The 24,408-nt window shown below is 39.4% G+C and overlaps 1 pseudogene; it reads right to left on the bottom strand.

The window, feature by feature from the left end:
• The window catches only part of LOC108533545 (uncharacterized), a 73,457-nt pseudogene that overhangs the window by 3,756 nt on the left and 45,293 nt on the right, over positions 1-24,408 (bottom strand).

Raw genomic sequence — 24,408 nt, 5'->3', positions numbered from 1 at the left:
TGGCACAAGACAGGGATGCCCTCTCTCACCACTCCTATTCAACATAGTGTTGGAAGTTCTGGCTAGGGCAATCACGCAGGAGAAAGAAATAGAGGGTATTTGATTAGGAAAAGAGGAAGTCAAATTGTCCCTGTTTGCAGATGACATGATTGTATATTTAGAAAACCCCATTGTCTCAGCCCAAAATCTCCTTAAGCTGATAAGCAACTTCAGCAAAGTCTTAGGATACAAAATCAATTAAAGACTTAAATGTTAGACCTAAAACTGTAAAAACTCTAGAAAAAAACCTAGGCAATATCATTCAGGACATAGGCATGGGCAAGGACTTCATGACTAAAACACCAAAAGCAATGGCAACAAAAGCCAAAAGTGACAAATAGGATCTAATTAAACTAAAGGGCTTCTGCACAGCAAAAGAAACTACCATCAGAGTGAACAGGCACAGAATGGGAGAAAATTTTTACAATCTATCCATCTGACAATGGACTAATATCCAGAATCTACAAAGAACTTAAACAAATTTACAAGAAAAAATGAAACCACCCCATCAAAAAGTGGGCAAAGGATATGAACAGGCACTTCTCAAAAGAAGACATTTATGCAGCCAGTGGACACATGAAAAAAATGCTCATCATCACCGGCCGTCAGAGAAATGCACAAAGAGACCACAATGAGATACTATCTCACACCAGTTAGAATGGTGATCATTAAAAAGTCACGAAACAGGTGCTGGAGAGGATGTGGAGAAATAGGACAACTTTTACACTGTTGGTGGGACTGTAAACTAGTTCAACCATTGTGGAAGAAAGTGTGGCAATTCCTCAAGGATCTAGAACTAGAGATAGCATTTGACCCAGCCATCCCTTTACTGCGTATATACCCAAAGGATTATAAATCACGCTGCTATAAAGACACATGCACATGTATGTTTATTGTGGCACTATTCACAATAGCAAAGACTTGGAACCAACCAAAATGTCCATCAATAATAGACTGGATTAAGAAAATGTGGCACACATGCACCATGGAATACTACACAGCCATAAAAAAGGATGAGTTCATGTCATTTATAGGGACATGGATGAAGCTGGAAACCATCATTCTGAGCAAACTATCACAAGGAAAGAAAACCAACACTGCATGTTCTCACTCATAGGTGGGAAGTGAACAATGAGAACACTTGTACACAGGTTGAGGAACATCACACACCGGGGCTTGCTGTGGGGTTGGGGGAGGGAGGAGGAATAGCATTAGGAGATATACCTAATGTAAATGACGAGTTAATGTGTGCAGCACACCAACATGGCACATGTATACATATGTAACAGACCTGCATGCTGTGCACATGTACTCTAGAACTTAAAGTATAATAAAAAAATAGAAAAAGGCATATCATGCAAACAATAATCAAAGGAAAAGCAAGTGTGGCTATATTAATATCAGATAAAGTATTTCGGAGCAAAAAAATTACCAGAGATAGACATAAAATAATCATAAACATGCTGACTCACCAAAAAGACATAGCAATCCTAAATGAGCATACACCACATAACAGAACTGCAAAATATGTGAGGCAAAAACTAATAGTACTGAAAAGCAAACAAATTCAGTTAGAGACTTCAACACCCCTTTCTCAACAACTGACAGAAGAAAAAATCAGAAAGAATACAAAAGAACTCACCACCACCAACCAATTTGATCTAGTTGACATTTTATAGAATATAACACCCAATGACAGTAGAATACACATTCTTTTCATTTGCTCACAGAGTATGTATCCAGATAGACCATATCCTGAGCCATAAAAGAAACCTAGAAATTTAAAAGAATTAAAATCATATAGTGTGTTTTCTATTCAATGGAATGAAACTGGAAATCAACAACAGAAAGATAATAGTAAAACTCCAAATATTTAGAAACTAAGCAACACACTTCTAAATTCTGCACGAACCGAAGGATGAAAATAAAATACACCACAATTTACAAAACAGCTAGAGCAATGCTGAGAGACAAGTTTATACCATTACATGCTTACGTAAGAAAAGAGAAAAAGTCTCAGATCAATAATCTAATCTCTCAGGTGGAAAACCCAAAACAAGTAAAATAAACCCAATACAAGCAGAAGGAACGAAATCATAAAAAGAACATAAAAAAGTAAAACTAAAAATTAAAATTAAAATAAAAAAGATCTAAAATAAGTGAAATTGAAAACAGAACAATTATCAAAAAGAAAAAAAAAACACAAAACAATGAAACAAAGGGTTGGTTGTTAAAAGAGAGAAGACACAAACTGCCATCATCAAGTATGAAACAGGGATCATTACTATATACCCTGCAGATATCAGAAGAATAAGGAAATACTACAAACAATTCTATACATATAAATCTGACAACTTAGAAGTAGTAGTCCAATATTACAAAAAGCACAAACTACCAAAATATACTCAATATGAAATAGGTCATTTGAATACCCTTTTAAAACTATTAATGAAATTGAATTCATAATTTTAAAAATTCCAAAAGAGAAATCTCCAGGCCCAGGTGATTGCATTGGAGAAATCCATCAAACACCTGAAGAATAAACAGCAATTCTCCACAATCTTGTCTACAAAATGGAAGAGAAGGGAACACTTCAGTATTCATTTTATGAAGCTATTATTATTGATAATAAAACCACACAAAGACAGTGGTACAGAAAACCAAAACTAGAGTCCAATAGTCATGAATATAGATGCAAAATCCCAACAAAAGATTAGCAAATATAATCTTTATGCCACAGAGGCAAGGCTGGCTCAAAATCTGAAAATCAACCAATGTAACCCACCATTTTCTATTTTCCAATAAGAAACATCATCTGATCATATCAATCTATCCAGAAAAACATTAAAAGTCAGCCTATTCCTGAGAAAGGAACTCAGAAAACAGAAGTCAAAATGCACTTATGATAAAATTCTCAAAAAAGAAAAGAGCAGAAATTCTTCAACTTCATAAAGAAGATCTAAAAACCTGATCAACCTTATTCTTTTTGATGGAATACTAAATACATTCTCTCTAATATCAAAACAAGGTAAGGATGTCTGCTTTCACAGTGCTGGAAATTCTAGCCAGCACAATAAGGCAAGGGGGAAAAAGTCATAAAGATTAGAAAAGAAAAATAAAGAACCTGCTCTTATTTGCAGATAACATTACTCTGTATATAGAAAATCCGAAGGAATCTACAAAAACACTCCTGTAAGTACAGTTCAACAAAGTCATAGGATATAGCATAAACATATAAAAATAAATTACATTTCTATATACTAGCAATGAACATATGACATTGAAATTAAAAATATCACTTACAATAACTCAAAGTGAAATAATTAGGTACAAATCTAACAAAACACATACAACATTTGTATACTGAAGAGTACACAACGCTGATGAAAGAAAACAAAGATTTGGCTGGGTGTGGTGGCTCATGTTTATAATTTCAGCACTTCGGGAGACTGAAGCAAGAGGACTGTTTGAGCCTAGGAGTTGGAGAACAGCCTGGGCAACATGGCAAGACCCCATCTCTACAAAAAATAAAGTAAAAAATATTAGTTCGGTGTAGTGGCATGCACCTGTGGTCCCAGCTACTTGAGAGGCAGAGGTGGGAAGATGGCTTGAGCCCAGGAGACTGAAGCTATGCCATGAGCCGTGTTCATGCCACTGTACTCCAGCCTGGGCGACAGAACAAGACCCTATCTCAAAAAAAAGGAAATCAGAGATTTTAAATAAATGGAGAAATACATTGTGTTCAAAGATTGGAAGGCGTTAATCCTTCCCAAATTGACACATGGGTTTATTAAAGTTCCTATCAAAATCTCAGCATGATCTTTTGTGGATATAGACAAAATTATTTTAACATTTGTATTGAAAAGCAAAGGAACCAGAGTAGCTGAAACAATTTTGAAAAAAACAAAGTAGGAGAAATCACTCTACCTAATTTTAAGACTTAATGTATAGCTACAGGTGTTGGTGGAGGGATGGCTATGCAGATTAGTGAAACAGAATAGGAAAAGAAATGAACCATGACCTAAACTTCACACCTTATACCAAAATTAACTAGAAAATGGATCACAACCTTACGTAAAATATAAAGCTATAAAAATTTTAGAAAAAAAAATAGGAGAAAATCAGGATCTATGGCTAGGCAGAGTTCTTATCACCAAAACCTTAACTCATAAAAGGAAAAACTGACAGACTGGCCTTCATCAAAATACTTTGCTCCATAAAAGCCCATATGAAGGTGAAAAGACAAGCTACAGAGCGGCAAAAAAAGTCTCCAAACCACATACTTGACAACAGACTAGTACCTAGAATAAACAGAGAACTCTCAAACCTCTACAGTAAAAAAGAACAAACAATCCAATTAGAAAATGGGGCAAAAGTCACGGATATTTCAATAAAGAGGACATAAGAGTGGTAAAAAAGCATATGAGGGCTGGGCGCGGTGGCTCACGCCTGTAATCCCAGCACTTTGGGAGGCCAAGGCGGGCGGATCACAAGGTCAGGAGATAGAGACCACGGTGAAATCCCGTCTCTACTAAAATACAAAACTTAGCTGGGCGCGGTAGCAGGCGCCTGTAGTCCCAGCTACTCAGGAGGCTGAGGAAGGAGAATGGCGTGATCCCGGGGGGCGGAGCTTGCAGTGAGCCGAGATCGTGGCCACTCCAGCCCCGGGACAGAGTGAGACTCCGTCTCAAAAAAAAAAAAAAAAAGCATATGAGTGTTTGGACAAACGGAGGCAAGATGGCGCAGTTCCGGGTTCTTCACCATCAACTTTCCCGTGCCGGGAAAGACAGGTCGACTGCGCAGGCGCAACCTNTTTCCACCTAACGAGAAACACCCACAAGTGTGGAGGGGCAGGCCACCCCTTCAACTTACAATCACTCAAAAAAGTGAAATAATTAGGTACAAATCTAACAAAACACATACAACATTTGTATACTGAAGAGTACACAATGCTGATGAAAGAAAACAAAGATTTGGCTGGGTGTGGTGGCTCATGCTTATAATTCCAGCACTTCGGAAGACTGATCCAGGAGGACTGCTTGAGCCTAGGAGTTGGAGAACAGCCTGGGCAACATGGCAAGACCCCATCTCTACAAAAATAAAGTAAAAAATATTAGCTCGCTGTAGTGGCAAGCACCTGTCATCCCAGGTACTTGAGAGGCAGAGGTGGGAAGATGGCTTGAGCCCAGGAGACTGAAGCTATGCCATAAGCCATGTTCATGCCACTGTACTCCAGCCTAGGCGACAGAACAAAACCCTATCTCAAAAAACAAAAAACAAAAAACAAAAAAACAAAAAAACAAAAAACAGAAGTTTTAAATAAATGGAGAAATACATTGTGTTCAAAGATTGGAAGGCATTAATCCTTCCCAAATTGACATAGGGGTTTAATTCCTATCAAAATCTCAGCATGATCTTTTGTGGATATAGACAAAATTATTTTTAACATTTGTATTGAAAAGCGAAGGAACAAGAGTAGCTGAAACAATTTTGAAAAAAGCAAACTAGGATAAATCACTCTACCTGATTTTAAGACTTAATATATAGCTACAGGTATAGGTGGAAGGATGGCTACACAGATTAGTGAAACAGAATAGGAAAAGAAATGAACCATGACCTAAACCTCACACCTTATACCAAAATTAACTAGAAAATGGATGACAACCTTATGTAAAATATAAAGCTGTAAAAGTTTTAGAAAAAAAAAATAGGAGAAAAGCAAGATCTGTGGCTAGGCAAAGAGTTCTTATCACCAAAACCTCGACTCATAAAAGGAAAAACTGATCCACGGGGCTTCATCAAAATTAAATACTTTGCTCCATAAAAGCCCATATGAAGAAGGTGAAAAGACAAGCTACAGAGTGGCAAAAAATGTCTCCAAACCACATACCTGACAATGGACTAGTATCTAAAATATACAGAGAACTCTCAAACCTCTACAGTAAAGAATAAACAATCCAATTAGAAAATGGGTCAAAAGTCACAGATATTTCAATAAAGAGGATATAAGGATGGTAAATAAACATATGAGAAAATGTTCGACATCAGTAACAACTGGGGAAATGGCAATTAAAACCACAATGAGATATCACCACACACTTATCAGAATGGCTAAAACAGAAATAGTCAAAACACCAAATGCTCTTGAGGACATGGAGAAACTGGACCACTCAAACATTGCTAGTAGGAATATAAAATGGTACAACTCTGAAAAACATTTTAGAGGTTTCTTTAAAAAAAAAAAAAACTAAACATGCAACTATTATATGACCTACAATTGCATCCACTGGCATTTATTGCTTAAAAAATGAAAACTGTGTTCACACAAAAACCTGTACCCAAACGTTTATAGCAGCTTTATTGACAATAGGCAAAAACCGGAGACAATCTAGACATCCTCCCACAAGTGACTAAACAAACTGTGGAACAATCACACATTGGACTATTCCTCCACAGTGAAAAGGAGCAAGCTATTGGTACATATAACAAGCTAGGTGAAGCTCCACAGAACCGCACTAAGTGAGAAAAGCCAATCCCAAAGAGCCACATACTGTGTGATTCCATTTCTACATTTTTGAAATGATGAAATAAATAGAAATGAACAGCAGCTTAGTAGTTGTGCCTGCAGTTAAGGAAGAGGTTGGTGGGAGAAGCAGGTGAGTTTGGCTCTAGGAGGGCAGCATGAGGGGTCCCTGTGGTGATGGGAATATTCTTCCACTTGACTGGATTGATGTCAGTATTCCGGTTGTGATGTCGCACAACGGTTTCACAAGATGTTACCATTAGGGGACACTGGTGAAGGGCAAAATGCAGGACCTCTCCCTGTTATTTCTTACAACACTGTGTGAATCTACAATTACAAAGTTATAATTTTAAGGATCTAAACCTCTCTTAAAGCTACATAAAGTAATTGTGAGATTTATGACTTTTCTTCCTATCATTTGAAAATCTACACGAGAAGACCCTTCCACAGTTGAGTTTGACTGACTTGGTAGAGATGACTGTCTGAAGAGAGTGGGAGTACGCACATACATCTTGGTCCCATATTTCATATTTTCATTTACAACTTAAACCCAAACTACTTCTCCAAGAGCTTCTACCTTGGCGCCATAGAAATCCGAGTTCTTCATTAGAAATTCTGCCGATGTCTGCACTGTGACTCCGGTCTTCTCACACTGCAGCACACAGTTTTCCAGCATAGTCTTACCATGGTGAACAACTGGGTTGAAAAAACACGCTGATTGCTTTAAGAAGTAATGTGCCTTTCCCAATGTTAGAGATAGCCTGGTGCTGACATTAGCTATGGCCTAATATTTCTCAATGGCTATCATTTACATTTTCTTACCTAAATTACAAATTCATAAAATATAAAACAATGAATATTTTGAGTTATTTTCTACAATCTAAAAGCAACATTCTTTAAAAAGAATGACTTATACAAAAGTACTTTCCATTACCAGAAAAAAAGGCATCAGAGAGCAATTTTGCTGAGTATCTCGGAAGAAAAAGACCTTGATTCAAGAAAGGGGATACAAAGATTTCAGGAAACAAACACTACTCCCATGTGGAAATAACTTCAGTCTAGTGCTGCCTTGAATACAGAGAACAAAGACCACAACACTGGAAAGCTTTAAAAGAAAAAAATCACCACACAGAAAAGAAACTAATATTAAACAACAAATTATTATCAATAGGCTATTTTTCACTTCAGGGTTAAGATTGCTAAGTCGTCACACTACGTACATAAAAAAATAATTTTTTAGGCCACATGCGGTGGCTCACACCTCTAATTCTAGCACTTTGGGAGGCCGAGGGGAGCGGATCACCCAAGGTCAGGAGTTCAGGACCAACCTGGACAACATGGTGAAACCCCGTCTCTACTAAAAAATACAAATATTAGCAGGGCATGGTGGCAGGCACCTGTAATCCCAGCTACTTGGGAGGCTGAGGCAGGGGAATTGCTTGAACCCAAAGGGCGGAGCTTGCAGTGAGCTGAGATCACGCCACTGCACTCCAGCCTGGGCAACAGAGTGAGACCTCCACCTCTCCGGTTCAAGTGATTCCCCTGCCTCAGCCTCCTGAGCAGCTGAGATNAAAAAATAATTTTTTAGGCCACATGCGGTGGCTCACACCTCTAATTCTAGCACTTTGGGAGGCCGAGGGGAGCGGATCACCCAAGGTCAGGAGTTCAGGACCAACCTGGACAACATGGTGAAACCCCGTCTCTACTAAAAAATACAAATATTAGCAGGGCATGGTGGCAGGCACCTGTAATCCCAGCTACTTGGGAGGCTGAGGCAGGGGAATTGCTTGAACCCAAAGGGCGGAGCTTGCAGTGAGCTGAGATCACGCCACTGCACTCCAGCCTGGGCAACAGAGTGAGACCTCCACCTCTCCGGTTCAAGTGATTCCCCTGCCTCAGCCTCCTGAGCAGCTGGGATGACAGGTGCCTGCCACCACACCTGGCTAATTTTTGTATTCTTTAGTAGAGTCGGGGTTTCATCACATGGACCAGACTGGTCTCGAACTCCTGACCTCAGGTGATCCACCCACCTCAGCCTCCCAAAGTGTTGGGATTACAGGCCTAAGCCACCGCACCCAGCCTAAATGAATAAATTTTTTTTTTGGAGACGGAGCTTTGCTCTGTTGCCTGGGCTGGAGTGCAGTGGTGCGATCTTGGCTCACTGCAGTCTCTGCTTCCCGGGTTCAAGGAATTCTCCTGCCTCCCTTTCCAGAGTAGATGGGATCACAGTCATGTACCACCATACCTGGCTAATTTTTGTATTTTTAGTAGAGATGGGGTTCCACCATGTTCGCAAGGCTGGTCTCAAACTCCTGACCTCAGGTGATCCACCCTTCTCCTCGGCCTCCCAAAGTGCTCGGATTGCAGGTGTGACCCACCACGCCCAGCTTCATAAATAAATAATCAGCCTTCCATACACACTCATACCCCAGAGACATTGCAGGTTGAGTTCCAAACCATCACAATAAAGGAAATATCACAATTAAAGTGAGTCACACAATTTTTTTTGTTTCCCAGTGCATACAAAAGTTATGTTTATGGGAGTCTGGAGCAGGTGGATCGCTTGAGGCCAGGAGTCTTGAGACCAGCCTGGGCAACATGGAAAAACCCCATCTCAACAAAATACAAAAATTAGCCAGATGTGGTGGCGCACACCTGTAGTCCCAGCTATGATCATACTATTGCACTCTAGCCTACATGACAGTGAGACTGTCTCTAAAATCAAAAAATAACTAAAAGTTGCATTTATACTAATGAGCATATGAGTTTATACTAATGAGTGCTATGTTTATAATGTATCTATTAAGTATACAAAAGCATTATGTTTTTTAAAAAATGTATACATCTTAATTTAAAACACTTTATTTTGCTAAAACATGCTAACAATCCTGTGAGCCTTCAGCAAGACATAATCTTTTTGCTGGTAGAGGGTCTTACACCTCAATGTTGATGGCTGCTTACTGATCAGAATGGTGTTTGCTGAAGGTTAAGGTGGCTGTGACAATTTTTAAAAATAAGACAACAACGAAGTTTGCCACATTGATTGACTCTTCCTTTCATGAAAGGATTTCTCTGTAGCATGTGATCTTGTTTGATAGCACTTTACCCACAGTAGAAAGTTATTCAAAATTGGAGTCAATCCCTTCAAAGTCTGCCTCTGCTTTACCACGTTTACATAATACTCTAAATCATTTGTTGTCATTCAACCATGTTCACAGCATCCTCCCCAGGAGATTCCATCTCAGGAACCCACCTCCTTTGCTCATCCATAAGAAGCAACTCCTCATCTGTTCCAATTTTGTTATAAGATTGTAGCAATTCAGTCACATCTTGAGGTTCTACTTGCTATCATCAGGCTCTAGTTCTCTTGCTATTTCCACATCTGCAGTTACTTCCTCCATTCAAGTCTTGAACCCTTCAATCATCCATGAGGGCTGGAATCAACCTCTCCAGAACCCACTTTAATGTTGAGATTTTAACCTCCTCCCATGAATCATAAATATTCTTAATGACATCTAGAATGATGACCTCTTCCCAGAAAGTTTTCAGTTGACTTTGCCCAGACCCATCAGAGGAATCACTATCAATAGCTGGTAGAGCCTTATGAAATGTATTACTTAAATAGTAAGATTTGAAAGTCAAAATTACTCCTTGATCCATGGGCTGCAGAATGGATGTTATTAGCAGACATGAAAACAACATTAATCTCCTGGTACACCTCCATCTTTAATTCTCTGATGAACAGGTGCATTGTCAATAAGCAATCATATTTTTAAAGGAATCTTTCTTCTTTTTCAGTAGTAAATCTCAATAATGGGCCTGAAATATTCAGTAAACCATGTTACATACAGATGTGCTACCATTCAGGCTTTGTTGTTCCATTTCTAGGGCGCAGGCAGAGTAGATGTGGCATAATTCTTAAGGGCTCTAGGATTTTCAGAATGTTAAATGAGCACTGGCTTCAACTTAAAGTCACTAGTTATATTCGCTCCGAACGAGAGAGTCAGCCTGTCCTTTGAAGCTGTGAAGCCAAGCATTGACTTCTCCTCTCTAGCTATGAAAAGTACTAGATGGCATCTTCTTCCAATAGAAGGTTATTTCATCTACATTGAAAATGTGTTGTTTAGTGTATCCACCTTCATCAATTACCTTAGCTAGATCTTCTGGTTAACTTGCTGTAGCTTGCATCAGCACCTGCTGCTTCACCTTGCACTTTCATGTTACAGAGATGGCTTCTTTCCTTAAACCTCAGGAACCAACCTCTGCTAGCTTCAAACTCTTCTTCTATAGCTTTCTCACTTCCCTCTGCCTTCACAGAACTGAAGGAAGTTAGGGCTCTGCTCTGCAATAGGCTCTGACTTAAGGAATGTGGTGGCTGATTTGATCTTCTATCCAGACTACGGAAACTTTCTCCATATGAACAATAAAGCTGTTTCATTTTCTTATCATTCATGTGTTCACTAGAGTAGTGCTTTTAATTTCCTTTATGAACTTTTCATTTACATGCAAAACTTGGCCAAATGACCCAAGAGACCTAGGCGTCAGTCTATCTCAGCTTTCTACATGCCTTCCTCACTAAGTTAAACATTTCTAGTTTTTAAATTTAACGTGAGAGACATACCACTCTTCCTCTCACTTGAACACATAGATCCCATTGTAGGGTTATTAACTGGCCTAATCTGAATATTGCTGTGTCTCAAGGAATAGGGTAGCCCAAAGAGAAGGAGAGAGATAGGAGAATGGCTGATTGGTGGAATAGTTAGAACCCATACAATTATCAGTTAAGTTCACCATATGGATGTGGTTCATGGCACCCCAAAACAATTACAGTAGTAACATCAAGATCACTGCTCACAGATCAGCATATCATCTATAGTTTTTTTAAAAAAAGGCTTGCAATATTGTGAGAGTTACCAAAATGTGACACAGGCACACAAGATGAGCACACGATCTTGGGAAAATGGTGCCAACAGACTGGCTTGAAACAGGGTTGCCACAACCTTCAATTTGTAAAAAAGAAAACTCAGTATCTGTGAAGTGCAATAAAACAAGGTATGCCTATACTCAAGAGTGACATTTCATTAAATTCCATCTTCTATAGAAAGTACAGTTTTCCTTCAAATCTTAGAACAAACGATAAACCAAACATTCAGATATTTACTTAAGATTCCCTCTACAGCATCGTGCTGAGCAAATTTTATGCCTGAGATTTTAATATCAGCACTGGTGCAGTCCACAAAAGTGTCCCCTTTGCCCCTCTTTTCTATCACAATGTCATCTGGTAGGCCCTATCATAAGGAAGAGAGAGCAAGAACACTCAAGATGGGTGAGGAAAAACGCCTAAACATGAACACTCTAGAACAGCTTTCTCTAGTTTAAATGACTGCAGGTGACAATGAGACCAGTCAACCATGTTGCATTTAAATAAAATATATCTCCCCACATATCCTGTTTAATTTAAACCAGGGTATCCAACTTTTAATAACTCTCTGACTAGCCCCTGTATCAGGAAGACAACCCTATCAACTATTCCACATCAGCTCAGCACTAAATTCACTTACAAAAGTGCTACAAAAAATAAATAATGTTCGAGACTAGTCCAGGCAACATAGTCAGACTCCATCTCTACAAAAAACAAAAAAAATTCATCAGGCATGGTGGTATGCACCAATTACTCACCTCACAAGGAGGCTAAGGTGGGAGGGTCACTTGACCCCAGAATTTTAAGGCTGCAGTAAGCTATGATCATGCCATTGCACTGCAGCCTTCATTCTTGGTGACAGAATGAGACCCCATCTCAAATAATAATAATAAGGACTTACAGTTGAGTCAAAGAACTTTAAAGCACTCACCCTTAGAAGTTTGTTTCTAACTCTAACATTCTATGATTCTAATATAAATTATATTTGAATAAACCTAAGCAGTTCTCAAGATGATCTAATTTTAATATTCTCTTAAACAGTTGGCTTAAAATCTGACAAACTGACTAGTTACTAGAAAAAAAAAACAGCCCACCTCATTAGCAAATAAAAAGCATCAGATCAAGGCTGGGTGCGGTGGCTCATGCCTGTGATCCCAGCACTTTGGGAGGCTAAGGTGGGTGGATCACTTGAGGTCAGGAGGTCAAGGGCAACATGGCCAACATGGTGAAACTCTACCTTTACTAAAAATACAAAAATTAGCTGTGTGTGGCATGTGCCTGTAATCCTAGCTTCTCAGGCAGCTGAGTTGGGAGAATTGCTTGAACCAAGGCGTAGATTGCAGTGAGCCAAGATCATGCCATTGCACTCCAGCCTGGGTGACGGAGTGAAACTCTGTCTCAAAAATAAAGCATCAGATTTCAGGTGCAGTGGCTCACGCCTATAATCCCAGCACTTTGGGAGACCAAGGCAGGCAGATCACTTGAGGTCAGGAGTTTCAGACCAGCCTGGCCAACATGGAGAAAGCCTGTCTCTACTAAAACTACAAAAATTAGCCAGGCATGATGGCAGACACCAGTAATCCCAGCAACTCAGGAGGCTGAGCCACGAGAATGGCTTGAACCCAGGAGGCAGAGGCTGCAATGAGCTGAGATCACACCATTCCACTCCAGCCTAGGTGACAGAGCAGACTGTCTCAAGAAAAACAAAAACAAAAAACCCATCACATTGGTATAAATCTTGCTCAAACCATTAATGCAAGTCAAACACCTGAGTGGGCTTACAAAAAACTGGAGTATCAGAAAACTAAAGAATTCACTTGACTTCCTTTATAAAACAGAAGCACATAGACAAAGCTGTAAGAAGTAACTCTCATTGTCTAAAGACGAGTCTTTGAGTAAATGAAAGCAGCAGCTGTTTTTAACAAGCAAAGCCGCTCAATGTATCTACACTGGAAGAGGACAAAGGCTTTGGGGGCCCTAGAGAATGCAAGGGGACTCCACACACTGAAATGCTACCAGGGGTGTACTCTGAATGCCTGAATTATGAATAATTTTGTTTCTGACTGTTGTATGTATCTGCCTGTGCTTTGCATATTTTCTACAATAACCATTGCTTTTATCATCAGAAAAAAGTACAAAAGAATTGCATATTGAGAAAAAAGATTTTACATAAATTTTATATAATGATGCATTTCTTTCCACTTAGAACATAAAACCATCACCTAAAGGAATAGATTTTCAAAACAAGAAAGAAAAACCCTATTGTAAGTACTACTGACAACCTGCACATAGTAGGTACTCAATGTGTATCTCTTCTTATACGGGCTAACTATAGATCACTATCAGATGAGCTTGAATCTAACTCATGAACACTCCATATATGCACACTAGAGATACCATCTGATTCCCCAATTCTCATACCTATACTGTTAGTCAATATACAGCCATTTTTATATCTGATCTATCAGCATTCTATATGTCTGTTTACAACACTCTGGCAATTACATTAAAATTTCCTCACCAATCTAGGAGGAATTCTTATGTACCTTACAAACTACAGTATCAGTGTTATTTCCACTATGCCAAAAAAGTGTTTTTATCACATTGATTTATCTTGCACATGTGTTATTTATATACACACATATATTATACATCAAAAATTGGAGAGTAGAAAGAACAAAAATTATACACATAAAACAAAAAAGGGGTAAGATGATGTACTAGGAACAAGAGAAAACTAAACTTCCAGCCTTGCTTCCATTTAGAAGTTTTGACAAGATAAAGAGCATAGCTCAAGCAGTTTCGGAACAGCTGCACAAGTCCCAAAATGATATATGATTTTTTGCATTATAAGCTTCACTGCTAACTTGAAGCTATTTTGGTAAATAGTTGAACAGGTGTAACTAAATTTGACACATTATGAAAATATACAGGACCAAGACGAACAATTGTAAAGTAACCTAAATTTAGAAATCACTCTAAATGAACAATAAGATTATAACTGTCAAAAAGTTATTATTATTGTTTTTTTTAGACAGAGTCTTGCTCTGTTGCCCAGGCTGGAGCATAGTAGTATGATTTTGACTCATTACAACCTTCTCCTCCCAGGTTCAAGTGATTCTTCTGCCTCAGCCTCCTGAGTAGCTGGGATTACAGGTGTGCAACAACATGCCCGGCTAATTTTTGTATTTTTAGTACAGACGGGGTTTCACCATGTTAGCCAGACTGGTCTCAAACTCCTGGCCTCAAGTGATCTGCCCACCTCGGCCTCCCAAAGTGCTGGGATTACAGGTGTGAGCCACTGCACCCGGCCCAAAGAGTTATTTTTAATGGAATCTTTCAACATTAATCTTTTCTAAAGTATACTTTGGTCAAGACACAAAGCATATCATTTGTGACATTCAGCAAGCATTTAGAGAATTAAGATAATTTGTACCAATTTCAAGTTAAGTGCCCTTCATTATACCTCTCACAAAATAAGCTAAGTGTAAAACAAAAAACAAAAGCCATGTACTAATATATCTGTAACATCTATGAGATAAGACCAAGGAACAAATTTTAAAATATTAAAATTTTAAAATATTGCTAGAATTTTTTTTTTAATTCTAGAAATTAGATTTCCTTTCCATAAACCACCTACAATCTGGAAAGTATGTTTCTTCCTAATGGTCTTTTTTCTATGTGAGCCTGTGAATATCTCCCCAACATACACACTGCTACAAAGAACCACAGCTCAAGTTGCTGAAACACTGGGTCAACCTCTTTCAAGCTTTCCCTGTCCTTAATGTTTCAAGGCAGCTAACTAGAAATCAAATGGGTTCAAATCATATTCTTGGAGTTTCAACAAGATCGGTGATTTATTGTTTACTTGAACATTTCAGGTGTGAGAGTTTGGCTGTGTGTCTTCCACACTCACCTTCCAACTCAATGGAGTCAGCAATGGAGAAAGTGCCATGTACCACATAATGGCCAGGACAAACAATAACAGTGTCACCTTCGAAGCAGGCATTTATAGTAGACAGTGGATCACTACGGAACTAGAAAACAATAAGAACACATTTGTAAATATACATTCCCAAAAAACTAATTTGAGTATTAGTCTAGGTGCCTTCATGTCTAACTTTGAAAATGGAAGCCAAAAACCGCATATTGAAGCATCTCCTTTGATGGTGCACTGACCTAACACATGCCTGGTAAGTGACTACTGAGGACGAAAGGCAGGGATCTCACTACTTTCCACTGCACAGAAAACTATCTTGGGAAAGCTCCTGTAAATACTTTGTGGGATTTGTGAAAATCTGTGGTGAATCAGAAGAAAAAAAAGCCACCTGGAGCGAGAAACTGTTTACCTGAATTTCTCTTCCTTCCTCACCGGGCTCCTGGCAAAGCCCGTCCATGAGCAGGGACCGCAGGAGACCAGCCATCATAGTGGAGGAGATCACGTGAGTGACCTTCTGACCGCTGGGACGGACACCCTTTGCTTGGATATTAGAATTCTTCTGATAACCAAACACATACCTTAAAGAAACAAAACAGGCCTATCAATAAGACAACAAGTAAGAAAAGATGCTAAGAATTACAAAGACACACATACCTCAACAAAGGATTCTCAATGAGTTTCAGCTTTTGTTTCAACTGTTCCATTTCTGAATAAAAGTTTAACCCTTCCACCACAGAGATATTTTCCTGCTTGGAATCAGAGTTACAATTTGACAGACTGCTTCTCAGATTTAAAAATTTCCTGTAACTCTCCTCACATTGAGACAACAGATTGCGGTAGTCAACAATAAGTCCTGATGGAACTTGGTCTTCAAAATGTTATAATGCCTGAAAGTTTAAAAGCAAATTGAAATCCGCTGCCTTTCAGGCACATTTTCCTATCATTAAAACAGCCCACTTAGCACTCCAAGAGCCAGTAAGAAAAGTGTTTTATGGTATATAACTCAGGTACATGTTAAATCATTCTGAATAGCACTCTAATAATAGTAAGTGGAAGCTGTTGGAAGTTTAAAACACCATTTCCGTAAGGTCACTAATTTTTCTTCTCTTGAGGAGTTGTTTGCTTTTTATCTTGGATCCAAGCATTTGTGATTTAGAAAAACTGAAAGTTCATGTTGCACAATTTGCAATTACTATTTAATAAGAAATTATTTTCTTCTCATATATTAGATTCAAAAGCTTAATAAGAAGGCAGCAGGGTGCAATTTGGGAGAGGGAGTAGGGAGAGCAGTACCTCAAATTGTTTCACAACAATGTTTAAGATTACTATATTTTTCATGGATCTGAATATGACTTTGAACATTTTTTAAAGGTTACTGTATTTATAGGATCAAAAAGTAGAAATGACTCAATCTACTCCTTCCTTCTGTTTAAAGCACTATGGCACAAAATTATGCTGAATATTCCCTAAGGAAGATTATTAAAGAATTTCAAAAACTAAACCCTTGAGATTCTGAGGAGGAGAAAAAGGTGCCATTACTAAACTAGAGAGTGACTGAAACAAAATAACCTTGTACTGGACAACCATACTGGCATTTCAAATGTATTAATTTACAAACTTTCTCAAATATAAAAACAGAACACAGAGTATTTCTAGATGCAATAAAATAATGTATAAATGTGCAATCAAGTTAACATATAAAATAATGGATTTGAAAATAAAGTAAAATAGGCCAGGCACAGTGGCTTACACCTGTAATCCCAGCACTTTGGGAGGCCAAGGCAGGCAGATGACTTGAGCCCAGGAGTCTGAGGCCAGCCTGGGCCAACATGGTAAAACCCTGTCACAAAAATACAAAAATGAGCCTGGCATGGTGGCATGCACTTGTAGTCTCAGCTACTTGGGAGGCTGAGCTGGGAGGATGGCTTGAGCCCCAGGGCCCAAGGCTGCTGTGAGATCTAATTATGCCACTGTACTCCATACTCCAGCACGGGCGACAGGGCAAGACCCTGTCTCAAAAAACAAACAAACAAACAGATGTTCAGGGCCCCATCCAGACCAATTAAATGGTTATCTGGACATAGAGGGGTATTTTTTAAAGTTCCCTGGGGACGGTAATGTGTAGCCAAGAGTGAGAACTATTGCCTTAAATGATTTTTTTTTTTTTAGTTTAGTCATGCTTTGAATAACATAGGGAAAAACAAAAACAAGATAGAACCATATCTTAAACAAACTTTTACATCAGATATGAACACTTAAACATAACTTTTCCCACTTTTCAAGTAAGTGAATTAGGCAAAGCTTGAAAAGCAAGGATTTTGTCTACTTTGGTTAATCCAAAAGAACGAGTGAACAGCTGTGAAAGAAAAGGAAAAACAAGAAAGTTTTAAAATTTTAAAAATAAAAAAAAGAAATTGAGGATGAAACTGTGGTCTGCTAAGTTGTGAAGTTCTGCTATGGAAAGAAAGCACTGAAAATGAAACCAGTCATCTCCTAATTATTGCAGACTGGGCTGTTAGTCCCTTTACCCTCTAGTGGAGTCTTTTGTTGTTGTAATGAACTTAAGCATGCCTCTATTCAATTAAAAAACCTCTGCTGGCTCGCGTTTAGTCCTCAAAAAGAAGTCCTGAACGTGGTACTATAAATAGATTCATAATCTTGCCATATTGCACTTCTCCTGCCTCAGAGCCGCTGTACATAAACTCTCAATTTCACAAGCTCTTTCAAACCTCCATGTAACTTGTTAGTCAAGCTGCCAGAAGTGTCTTCCGCCTTTTCCACATGATAAACTTACAGTTCTATTCCATGACTCAGCTCCAATGTCATCCTCACCAGTACCATGCCAAGCATTTACACATCATTCCCATCTGCACCTCCCCCAGTGTTGATTCTTTCAAGCCAGAAACATGTAAGTCAGCCTTGACTTCTCTCACCTCATTCACATCTTCTCATCTCCGATATTCACTTGACCACCAAGTCCCAGTCATTCTACTCTCTCAGTAAGCCTCCATCTGTCCTCTCCATATCCCCACTCTAGTCCTCTCTCTTGCCTCTTAACTGGTCTCTCTATTCCAACTCCCTCCATTTGTTTTCTATACAGAAGCCACAATGAACCCTTGAAATCACAAAGCAGCATTTTATGGGACTGAGGTGGGAGGACTGCTTGAGCCCAGGAGTTCGAGACCAGCTTGGGCAACACAAGGAGACCCCCATTTCTACGGAAAAATTTTGTTACAAAATTAGCAGGGTGGCTGGGCGCGGAGGTTCACGCCTGAAATCTCAGCACTTTGGGAGGCCGAGACGGGAGGATCACGAGGTCAGGAGATCGAGACGATCCTGGCTAACGTGGTGAAACCCTGTCATACAAACAATTAGTCAGATGTGGTGGCAGGCACCTGTAGTCCCAGCTGCTCGGGAGGCTGAGGCAGGAGAATGGCATGAACCCAGGAGGCACAGCTTGCAGTGAGCCGAGATCATGCCACTGCACTCCAGCCTGGGTGACAGAGCAAGACTCCGTCTCAGAAAAAAAAAAAAAAAAAATTAGCTGGGCAGTAGTGGCACATGCCTATAATCCCAGTTGATCCAGAGGCTGAGGCAAGAGGATGACTTGAGCCCCACAGTTCGAGCCTGCATTGAACCATAACTGCACCACTGCACTACAGCCTGGGCAACAGAATAAGACCCTGTTTCCAAAAAAATTAAAAACACAAAACACAAAACTAGTCATATTCAACCAAGAATAAAAACCCTTCAGTGGCTTCCCACTGCTCTTAAAGACAAAAATGACTAACCACCTAACAAAGCCCCACACTGTCTGGCCACTGCCAACCTCTCTAATCTCATTTCCTAGGTCTCACCCAGCACTGTCTGTGTTCCAGCCATGCTGGCTTTTCAGCTCCTTCAACACACTGAGCGCCTATATCTTTTCCCTTCCCTACCCCTGCCTCCCCTTTCACCCAGCTAACCCAAGTTCAAATGTCATTATTCCAGGAAATAACCCTAGAACTGCAACTTGACCTAACCTCAGGACACTCTGTAATTCTTCACAGCACTGACTGCTATTTCCAATCATGCAGACATCTGTGCGTGATTATTTCATCAAGGCTCATCTCCCACCTTTAGACTGACAGCTCCCTGATGATGGCGTGTCTCATGCACCAGACATACCCCACCCTTGACTAAGGATCTGGCACTCAAATATTTATTGAATCAACGAACAAATGAAATCCCTTATAATTTGACCTTCTCTGGGCACTGACCCAAATCTCAGCCCTCAAAATGCAGTGTAAATTTAACAAGGCTCCTCTTCAAATAATACTAAAAAAAAAAAATTCCAGATACTTCCTTTTCTACGAACTTCTATCTATGCCAATAGAGATTAGCTCCCTGATTCCTAATTTCCTAAACGTATCAGGTATCCCTTTATCTTCAAATGCTTCAAATGACAGATTTTTTTTAAATGAGAAAAACAAAAGGGAGTTATTTGGGTTCTGGACATAAACTGGTTCTTTAGATTCACTCTGCTTGGCCCAATACTGAACATCTAGGGTTAAATGTTCTTGCATACAATCGGAAACTGTCCGTAAGATGTTGGCAGCAGGGCCTGAAACGTTCTGCTTCTTTGCAGAGCATTCGAGTTAAGCTCAGCAAAACCAGGTTAACTCACCAACGGTATAGAAAATGGAAAGTACTTTTTATACTACAAAACACCAAGCAATATTATTTACATTATGGTCATTATATATTACTCAGTCTTTTAGTTCCTGAGGGAATATAAGTCTATTTTTAAATAGCTAAAAGTAAGCCTTCTTTGGTGAATATACTTACCTACAGAAGATCCAAAATAACATCTGTATAGGGAACTATCCAATAAAAGATTGATGTGAAAAATTGTTTAAATCATACCCACTGATCCAGGTATGGGCTTTCTTTCCCATGGAAGGGACAAGGGGTGCACTTGTGCAGTGGAAATAACTATGGCAAAAAATGCTGACAGGTATGAATACATCCCCTAAGGATCCTAGAGGCAGCCTAAGAAAACACTTGCTTTGAGCAGACATATGCTTAAAAAAAATGTGTATTCGTCTTTTAGCAGTACACACAGCATGGTATATAACCTGCTTCACTGTCTTTCTCTTTTTCTACTTTCTGTACTCTTGTATTGAAATATACCAACCATAAGCCTTAACATCCACAACTTTTAAGTCAGTTTATAAATACATACAAACCCAATTAAGAATCCCCTACTTTGTTAACATTTGCAAAAACCAAGTAAAAGATAAACAGGAATTCTTTATACACTTGACCCTTGAAGAACACAGGTCTGAATTTCGTGGGGTCCACTGATAATTTACACTGAGTGTGCCAGCCTCTCCTGCCTCCCTTTCCACCTCTCTTCCACCTGTTTTGCCTCTGCCACCCCTGAGGCAGCAAGACCAATCCCTCTTCTTCCTCTTCCTCCTCTGGTGAAGATGATGAGGATGAAGACCTTTATGATGATCCACTTCCACTTAATGAGTAGTAAATATATTTTCTCTTTCTTATGAATTTCTTAACATTTCCTTTTTTCTAGCACTTTATTATAAGATAATACACATAGCATATAAAGTATGTGCTAATCAACTATTTATATTAATGGTATGGCTTATTTTCTGGTCAACAGTAAGCTATCAGCAGCTAAGTTTTGGGAGAGTCAAATGTTATACTCAGATATTTGACTGTGTAGGGGTAGGGGGAGATAGGCACCCCTAAATCCCACATCATTCAAGAGTCAACTATACTAGTTTTGTCATCTTTTCTGTAAGTTTGAAATTATCATTAAATGATTTAAACCATTTTTAGCCAGGTGCACGGTGGGTCGCGCCTATAATCCCAGCACTTTGGGAGGCCAAGGCAGGTGGATCACCTGAGGTCAAGAGTTTGAGACCAGCCTTGCCAACATAGTGAAACCTCGTCTCTACTAAAAATACAAAAATTAGCCAGGCGTGGTGGTGCGCATGTGTAATCCCAGCTACTCAGGAGGCAGTGGCAGAGAATTGCTTGAACCCAGGAGGCGGAGGAGGTTGCAGTGAGCCGAGATCACACCACTGCACTCCAGCCTGGGTGACACAGCAAGACTCTCTCAAAAATAAAAAACAAAATAAAATGATTTAAAACTTTTAATTTTTTTAATTTAAAAAAGATTATCCTATCTTTGGATATTTTTAATTATTGCAATGACCAAGTTTACAGTTGAGTTTTAAATCTGGGTCTAACACAGACCAAAATTATTTCATTTCATCCAAAGTTTCTGGCCACAAGGTTATTTTCCTCAACTTCTTTCCCTACCTGACATGCTTAATTGCAAGGGCTGTCTGGTTAAACACTCCCGAATCATCAAACACCACCCAGAGCTCCTGCAGGGGCAACCGATGTTCCTTCAGATCGAGGAGCTCCTTCATGCACTCCATGGTAAAAGTGCTCACTTGAGAGTCACGGAGGTATGGTTCAGCAAGCCTCACCACTGCCTTCAAGGCTGCAAAGTCCACATCTGTGCCCTGAAATTTAAAATAATGTGACTTAACACATGGAAATCTAAATTAAGATACACCTATAAGATACTACTGACAATCTGATTTTTTTAAAAAGCATACAACATGGGTGGGGAGCCTTTACCCATAACATAAAGGATGAACAAGACAGGCTGGCTCTTACCCTCATGGAGCTTACACTGTAATCAGGAAGATCAATAAACACAATGATAACGAGTAGGTGACAGAGAATAACTAGCAGCGGTGGGGATCTGGTTCTGCTGAGATGTCCAAGGAAGTCAGCTTGGAGCAAGGCTGAGGAGGATGAGAAGGAAGCAGCCATCTGAAGAGCAGGGAAAGCGCAAAAGGCCTGTGGCAGAGACAGGCTTGGCAGCTGGAGGAGCAGGAAGGCAGTCCTTCATGCTGGAGCCAAAGGGAGGAATTGGAGCAGGGGGCGTGTGCAGTGGAGCAGCAAGACATGAGGTGAGAGAGAGAGAGGCAACAAGATCAGGACATGAAGGACATCTGAAGGAGCTTGGATTTTACGTGTTTTCTATACAATGAGAAGCCATAAAGCCAATACTAAGCCCTTGTAAAGACAATACATTAGGAGTTTTAAGCAGAGAAATGGCATGCTTCTGTTTTAAAATAATGACTTTGATTGGTTTCAGAGAACTGATTGGCAGGGGGGGGCCCTATCATAACCAAATGAATAGGCCTGAACTTCAACCAAAAAATATTAGCATAATCCAAAATTTAAAAACTCACAAGCAGTAGCTGCAATCCACTGCCTCGCACATAATCACTGCAGTATGTGATGCCATTTTCTAAGGGAGCTGCAACAACAACTTGTATTCACACTCCCTGGTTTGTCATTTTAGGTTACTAGGGCTTTTTGTGGTCCGTTAACAAACACTGAGAAAATTCAAAGCTGTAATTAGAATGCAAATGTAAAAGGCCTAGTCAGGTGAAAATAAGATTGTTTTTACATTTTGCAGTGGGACCCACTGTCAAGAGATTAGTCACATATAAACAAATTTCTAGGCAAAAAATGGGCTAGTTTAAAAATGTCTCTTAGCAGAGGTTGCAGTGAGCCGAGATTATGTCACTGCACTCCAGCCTGAGCAACAGAGTGAGACCTCATCTCAAAACATAAATCAATAAAATGCCTCTTAGGTTTGAGCTGTTCAATGAACTACAATTAAGAAGTTAAAAACTTCTTTGAAACCATTAACTTCATAATTAGTCCTAATTTTTTAAGTGATCTCACATACCCTCTTTTAATTAATTTAAACCAGTTTAATTATCTGGTAACAACTCAGTTGCCTTTAAATTTTGCAGAACACTTCCTACAACATGGCAATTAGATGTGAAAAACATGCTATTTGAATCAGCTCATAAACTTTAATTAAAAATAAGCACTTCAGCGGTGACAGTCTGAAGTAAAGTGCTTATAGCTAGAGACAAAGGTGTTAACAACAAAATTAACCTTACCTCAACTAGAACCTTGAACACATTAGTGTGCCAGACTGCCTATCATCCAGATGGCTCAAGAACCTTCTCTAAGAACTCAGCTGTGCATTCCTTTACCTCAAAGTCCTTACAGTCAGCTACAAACAAATGAAACACAAGAAGAACTGAAAATGCATAAAGCAGAGGGAAGTTCATAAATCCACTTAAATACACTATCTCAGAAACAACAACCGGCAATCTGAGGGACTGAAACAAATAATCTACCTGTAAATTAAAAAGACAAAAGATGGAAAAAACCAGCCAGGCATGGTGGTTCATGCCTGTAATGCCAGCACTTTGGGAGGCCAAGGCAGGCAGATCACCTGAAGTCGCGAGTTCGAGACCAGCCTGAACAACATGGAGAAACCCTGTCTCTACTAAAAACACAACATTAGCTGGGCATGGAGGCGCATACCTGTAATCCCAGCTACTCAGGAGTCTAAGGCAAGAGAATCGCTTAAACCCAGGAAGCAGAAGTCATGGTGAGCCGAGATCATGCCATTGCATTCCAGCCTGGGCAACAAGAGCGAAACTCTATCTCAAAACCAAACAAACAAAAAAACACCTACTCAACTAAAGTGTAGTCTTGATAGGCTCTGAATTGCTCATAGAACAAATGTTGATTTGTTCAGAAAATTTCTGGGAAAAAGGTTTTTCCTTCTGGCATGAAACTTTGTAAACTAGAACCTGGTTTATCACCATAGCTATAATCACTGCCTGAATCTTCATCTAGGAACAAACCTAAAAAAATAAATAAATAAGTAAGCTACAGTGCCTTATTGAATGCTTCTCTTTTCATATCCTTGCATAGAAATCTCAAACAAAATACAAACAAGAATTTTAATATGAATGGTCTAATTACCTCTACCGTTGTGAACTAGTTTTCCAAACTTAAAAATATTTCAAAATGCAAATTCGACTTCAAAACAGTAAGAGCGTAAGATCTTTGGGGGGGGGGGGGGGG

The sequence above is a fragment of the Rhinopithecus bieti genome, unplaced genomic scaffold (assembly GCF_001698545.2).
Source record: "Rhinopithecus bieti isolate Rb0 unplaced genomic scaffold, ASM169854v2 scaffold_11710, whole genome shotgun sequence".
Lineage (NCBI taxonomy): Eukaryota > Metazoa > Chordata > Mammalia > Primates > Cercopithecidae > Rhinopithecus > Rhinopithecus bieti.
Note: the sequence above shows the minus strand (reverse complement) of the source record. Positions and strands in the feature narration are given on the sequence as shown.